The following is a 6,783-nucleotide window of genomic DNA, read 5'->3' as shown; positions in this document are numbered from 1 at the left end:
CAAAATCTTGATGTTTTTTTTTTTTTTTTCCGACTCTCCATCCACCGAGTTTTTATTTTTCAAAGTGTTTGATTTAGGGACTAAGACTTTATAAAATCTCCTTTATTGTTCCTTCGGTACTCGCGGCCCAGGCGGGCTATCGTATTCTTCACTCTACTAACGTCAACACTGTGAGCGCCGCTAAAGGTCGAATGAATCTATAGAGACATTCACCATCGAAGCAGGAAGAATTTGCTCACGGCCATAGACCAAATCGAAAGACTTTGTGTTTTTTTTTGAGCCGAGAGGAAAGAAAAATCAATTTGAAAAGGCGAATCCGCTTTAAACCACCGCGCATCAGAGCGCCTGATACCCGTTCAAAATAAATGATTTTCTTCCGTCAACCCACACATAGTTCATACGATGTCTTACGCCGAAAGACTTTTGATGGGGTTTTTTTTGTTTTGCAACTTTTAGTTGTTTCGTGCTCAACCAAAGCCATATGCGCAAAACATTTGTCTTGTTCGTTTATGATCCTTCCGCAGGTTCACCTACGGAAACCTTGTTACGACTTTTACTTCCTCTAAAGGATCAAGTTCGACCATCTTTCAGTCTCGCCGTTGGTAGGCACCGCACGGGCAGAGATTGCTCCCCACTCGACGGCACCCCGACAAGCCCGTCCGAAGGCCTCACTAAATCATTCAATCGGTAGTAGCGACGGGCGGTGTGTACAAAGGGCAGGGACGTAATCGACGCGGGCTAGTGACCCGCGCCTACTAGGGATTCCTGGTTCATGGGGATCATTGCAGTCCCCAATCCCAACCACGAAGGAGGTTCAGCGGTTACCCGGTCCTTTCGGACAGGGAGAGTGAAACACGCTGATTCCTTCAGTGTAGCGCGCGTGCGGCCCAGGACATCTAAGGGCATCACAGACCTGTTATTGCTCACTGTCACGCGGCTGGACGCCGCTTGTCCCTCTAAGAAGACTGCGTGACGGACGCGAGAGCAGAAGGTATCGCCGGGGATGACGACGACCGAATAACAATAGAGCCAGCCCCCGCGAGACATTCCCGACAAAGCCCCGCCATACCTCATCCGCCAGGCAACCAACCCGTGAAGGCCGTACACCCGACGAACAAAGCACAACGAAACCAAGCCGAGAGATTGCCTCACTAAAGGAACCAGTCCCACCGAGACCCGAATCGCCGCCACCTGATCCCGACGCCTCCGTACTCCCTTCGGTTTCAATTGATAAAACCCGTCACCTATTTAGCAGGCTAGAGTCTCGTTCGTTATCGGAATTAACCAGACAAATCGCTCCACCAACTAAGAACGGCCATGCACCACCACCCACCGAATCAAGAAAGAGCTCTCAATCTGTCAATCCTTCCAGTGTCCGGGCCTGGTGAGGTTTCCCGTGTTGAGTCAAATTAAGCCGCAGGCTCCACTCCTGGTGGTGCCCTTCCGTCAATTCCTTTAAGTTTCAGCTTTGCAACCATACTTCCCCCGGAACCCAAAGACTTTGGTTTCCCGGAAGCTGCCCGTCGAGTCATTGGAGTAACTCCGACGGATTGCTGGTTGGCATCGTTTATGGTTAGAACTAGGGCGGTATCTGATCGCCTTCGAACCTCTAACTTTCGTTCTTGATCAAGGAAAACATTCTTGGCAAATGCCTTCGCTGTTGTTCGTCTTGCGGCGGTCCAAGAATTTCACCTCTGTCGCCGCAGTACGAATGCCCCCGTCCGTCTCTATTGACCATTACCTCGGGTCCAAAAGTAAAAGACCAGCAAAATCGGACCGAGGTCCTATTCCATCATTCCATGCTGCGATATTCAGGCGTTGGGATACACCTGCTTTGAGCACTCTAATTTGTTCAAAGTAAACGTTGCCGGCCGCCCGAGACACCCGGTGAAGGGCACCCCGAACGATTGACTGGGTGGAGCGAATCGAGTCAACTACGACCAAAATTTAAAAAAGAACCCGAAAGAACTTTCCAACTCTGGCCGCAGATACAACAACGACGCACCGACCACCACTCCGGCGATGTTGTCCGACCGTGAAGAGAGTCGGGCTTTGACACCCGGGCTCCCAGAGCGTGAAACGCAACACCCTTGATTCAGAGCGGCGCCGCCCGGCCGAAGACAGACATCCGACTACGAGCTTTTTAACCGCAACAACTTTAATATACGCTATTGGAGCTGGAGTTACCGCGGCTGCTGGCACCAGACTTGCCCTCCAATGGTTCCTCGTTAAAGGATTTAAAGTGTACTCATTCCAATCACGGGGCCTCGGAAGAGTCCCGTATCGTTATTTTTCGTCACTACCTCCCCGTGCCGGGAGTGGGTAATTTGCGCGCCTGCTGCCTTCCTTGGATGTGGTAGCCGTTTCTCAGGCTCCCTCTCCGGAATCGAACCCCGATTCCCCGTTACCCGTTGCAACCATGGTAGGCGCGTAACCTACCATCGACAGTTGATAAGGCAGACATTTGAAAGATACGTCGCCGGCGCGAAGGCCGTGCGATCGGCGTGAAGTTATCCAGAGTCACCAAAATTGGTACGGTGCGCGAGCCCGAAAGCCCGGCCCCGACTGGTTTTGATCTAATAAAAGCACCTCTTCTGCGAGCCCGAAAGCCCGCAGTCGAGGCTCGAGTGCATGTATTAGCTCTAGAATTACCACAGTTATCCAAGTAGGATGGAGTGGATCTAAGGAACCATAACTGATTTATTGAGCCATTCGCGGTTTCGCCGTCTAGCGGCTTGTACTTAGACATGCATGGCTTAATCTTTGAGACAAGCATATGCTACTGGCAGGATCAACCAGGTATTTCGTGTATGTTTGTTTGATATGCATCCGGCGAGTTGCGGGTTTTTATTTCGCCCACGCATCACCAAACACACACCAAATCAACACGTTTTTCGTTTTTTTTCTTTTTCTTCGGAAACTAAAATTTTTGATCGCAACGCCTGGCGTGTCACAGCGAGTCCCAGTGAAGAGAAACACCGATCCGATCCGTTTGTTGGATTTTTTTCATTTCAATTTCCAAAGTCAAAGACCATTCAACGGTCTATGAGCCCAAAGTGAATCGGATTCATTCGACCGGTCTTGATATATTCATCAACTTTTTTTCCCGTATTACGGTTTTCGACGGTCATATGTGGCGTGCTGTATGCTCATAAGTCAAGCCTGCTTTACTAAGCTGACAAGCATACATCTTTTAAATTTTTGTGGGCTCAGAGTTTTATTTTTATTTTTCCACCGCCGAGGCACACTCTCGCATCACCCCGCACGACACACACACACACACACACCTCACCGCTCAACGGTCACACGAGGCAGAATTTTCCGCAAAGACTTTCGAAGAGAAAGAGAAAACTCGGAACAACCGCGGTCAGAGGCCAGCATAGAGGCATCGTATAGAAAGTCATGGGCGGAAAAAAACAAATCATTTCAAGTCGAGACAAGCAACCAGACTACCCCTATAAAAGTGCGCAATTCTTTAAGAGTTCACCGAAGAATGACCGAGATCAAGTATGCACGAAACGAACATATTCCAAGGGCAGCTGAATAAGCGATTCTGCGCCGAAGCGCGAGAAAAGCAAGCGGTACACCGATGGGGATCGTTTTTTTATCGTGTTAGATTCGTTGTTGTCAAGCAAGGATTCTCAAAATGTTTTTTGCATTGCACCCAAGTTTCGTACTGATTACTTGTCGCAGACCGGTGACTGTCAAAAAAAATTTTTTTACGTTTTTTCTTGAGAGGTCACTGCCTACACACAACTCCGGGCGGGCCGTACACTCACAGCCGTTTGAATTCTCCCTTCGTGTGTCATGGCCATAACTGAGCGTACATCTTACCGGGCGCCGAGTTGATCTGGCTTGTTCGATGAACGTTCGGGATACGTACAATCGATATAGCTCCAACCGTAACTCGTTTGTAATTACGCCGGCCATACTCAGCGGGCGCTCAGCTCAGCTCTCGATATCTTCCGTCGAAGGGATGTTCGTAGTAAAAGAGAGTCAGAGTCGACGCCACATTTTGCGGTCCTCGCATCTCATCCGATTTTTGAATTTTATAGATTTGCCATCACTTCCACCCAATTCTCTCGTATATTTCAATCTCTTGACTTTGTCCGACCGGGCCGTCTTCGCCCCCCTTCAACTCCGTCCATCTCCACTTCTGTGTTCCACACAACGAGCTTCCGTCAAACGGCAAAATGTGAAATATGCGCACGCCGCACGAAATAATTTGAAAGCGTTCTGTTTGGTGGCTTTTTTATTTTTTATCTCTCGGCTCACACACACACACACACATTTCCGCCTGAACGGTAATTTTTTTTGATACGGTGTCAAAAAGTGAAAAGACGCGCACCATTTTCTTTTCTCTTCCGTATCGTCGCTGACGGTAAACGCTGATGGTTATGATGCCGTAAGTTTGGAAGAAAGAATCTTTCCCGTCTTGTCTTGTTACGGTAAAATAACAAAGAACAAGCGTCCGATTTCTCTCACAGACGGCCACAGACAAACCACACGTGCCGAAGAAACGAAACGTCCGAAACCAAAAAAATGTTTGACGCGCGCACCTCTTCTGAACTTTTCGACCAAGAGTCGTTGGATCGAGTGACGAGCTTCTCAGCTGTCGCACCAATCGGTGAAGCGGGCGTTTGAATTCCCGTCCACATCGCGGTTCGGATATATTTTTACATATACCGACCATCGGAAATTTCGAAAACGGTTTTACCGAAGGAATGATATTTCACACACCGACAGCTCATCGAGTTCGTCTCCGTTCAACGGTTTTTTTTTTTAAGACTTTTTGATCGCATGGGGCTAAACTGGTTAGAGCAAAGCCGCGATCCAAGCAGTGAAAAAAAAACAAAGACAGTGCAAGCGCGATCGAACGGAATCGAAACTAAAATCATGTGAAGTGGCGGGCGGAAAGGAGCTCAGCTACGGTGGAAATGAAACTACAACTAACGCCGAACCGGACAACTTCCCATTCTGCGTCTTCGTTTCATTTCCCAAAGCTCCCCGTCGATACCAAAGTTTTTGCGTCGAAGCTACTAAAGAAATTTCGCGCTTTCCTTTTCGCCTCTTTCGCCTTCCCTTCGATATCTATCCAACCACCGGCTTCGACTTTATTTCTTTCACCCGTCTATTCGCCCGATAGTCGACGGTCGGCCATTCTTTGGTATCGGCCAGGCGGACTAACAAGAAGTAAGACTCGTTTGAAAAATTTGGACCGGGCTTTACAATCGCTGCTTGTCGTAATGTCGCAAATTTGAAAAAAATTTTCAATTCGAGAAACCAAACTATTCGACACTTCGAAAATTTTTGGGACTCTGAAAATTTTTCCGAGTTTAGGAATCGAGACCTCTTCTATACTAAGGAAAACCACTAATGTTCCGCCGCATAATGTCTCCGTTTTCCGGCTCATTTTTAGCGATTGGACGGGGACATTGCCCCATCCAACCGCCAGCCGACTTTCAGGAACCGTCGTTTTCAAAGTTGGGACTTAGAAAATTTTCGACGAGTGGGAATTTTTTACGGTCGCAAGTCATCACGACACGCCCGACCAACCCATTTGAGAGCCGCCACGCCTCGACGGTGTGACGGCTTTTTTTCGAATCGACGGGTCTCGCTCACTCCTCTCTCGCGCCGACCAGAGGCCGGGCGAGAGAGTCGTTGCCAAACACCGTCGTCGGAAATGGGAGAATTTGAGTGGGAATTTTTTACGGTCGCGAGTCATCACGACACGCCCGACCAACCCACTTGAGAGCCGCCACGCCTCGACGGTGTGACGGCTTCTCTTTTCGAATCGACGGGTCTCGCTCACTCCTCTCTCGCGCCGACCAGTGGCCGGGCGAGAGAGTCGTTGCCAAACACCGTCGTCGGAAATCGAGAAATTTTCATTTCCATTTCCATTTTTTTTCATCGGCCTTTATACGTCCAAGTCCCGCCAACCACGTCACTACCACGTCGTCGGGACTTAGAAAAATTTTTCAATTTTTCGGACTTAGAAAATTTTTCAACTTTCTTTTTTTCGACAACCTCTTCCCTATATAGGAAAGTAGTGGATGTTCCGGGCAGTAACTGTACGAAAAAGTCGATTTCCGAATTTTTGCCGGACATTCACCTGAGCTCAGGCCGGGCCGCCCGCTCAACTGCCGCCCGGTCACCACCAAAAACCGGTCTTGGAAATTTTAGGACTTAGAAAATTTTTCAACTTTTTCTTTCTCGACAACCTCTTCCCTATATAGGAAAGTAGTGGATGTTCCGGGCAGTAACTGTACGAAAAAGTTGATTTCCGAAATTTTGCCGGGCTTTCACCAGAGCTCAGGCGGGGCTTACCATCACACCCGCCGACCGGTCACCACCAAAAACCGGTCTTGGAAATTTTAGGACTTAGAAATTTTTTCCAACTTTTTTTCTTTCGCTCTTTCTCTCTTTTTCAGCCGTCTTTGCTCGTCCCAGTGCCGCCTATAGCTTCACTATCCATCGTCGGGACTTAGAAAAATTTTTCAATTTTTCGGACTTAGAAAATTTTTTCAATTTTCATTTTCGACAACCTCTTCCCTATATAGGAAAGTAGTGGATGTTCCGGGCAGTAACTGTACGAAAAAGTTGATTTCCGAAATTTTGCCGGACATTCACCTGAGCTCAGGCCGGGCCGCCCGCTCAACTGCCGACCGGTCTCCACCAAAAACCGGTCTTGGAAATTTTAGGACTTAGAAATTTTTTCCAACTTTTTTTCTTTCGCTCTTTCTCTCTTTTTCAGCCGTCTTTGCTCGTCCCAGTGCCGCCTAT

General features: G+C 48.4%; 1 non-coding gene across 1 annotated transcript; it reads right to left on the bottom strand.

The window, feature by feature from the left end:
* Positions 1-507: 507 nt before the first annotated feature.
* Positions 508-2,802, bottom strand: LOC124319406. Its single transcript, XR_006913100.1, has one exon. It is a non-coding gene; the product is annotated as a small subunit ribosomal RNA (ribosomal RNA).
* Positions 2,803-6,783: the final 3,981 nt, after the last annotated feature.

The sequence above is a fragment of the Daphnia pulicaria genome, unplaced genomic scaffold, assembly GCF_021234035.1.
Source record: "Daphnia pulicaria isolate SC F1-1A unplaced genomic scaffold, SC_F0-13Bv2 h1tg000162l, whole genome shotgun sequence".
In the NCBI taxonomy this organism is placed as follows: domain Eukaryota; kingdom Metazoa; phylum Arthropoda; class Branchiopoda; order Diplostraca; family Daphniidae; genus Daphnia; species Daphnia pulicaria.
This window is presented reverse-complemented; position numbering and strand designations above follow the sequence as displayed.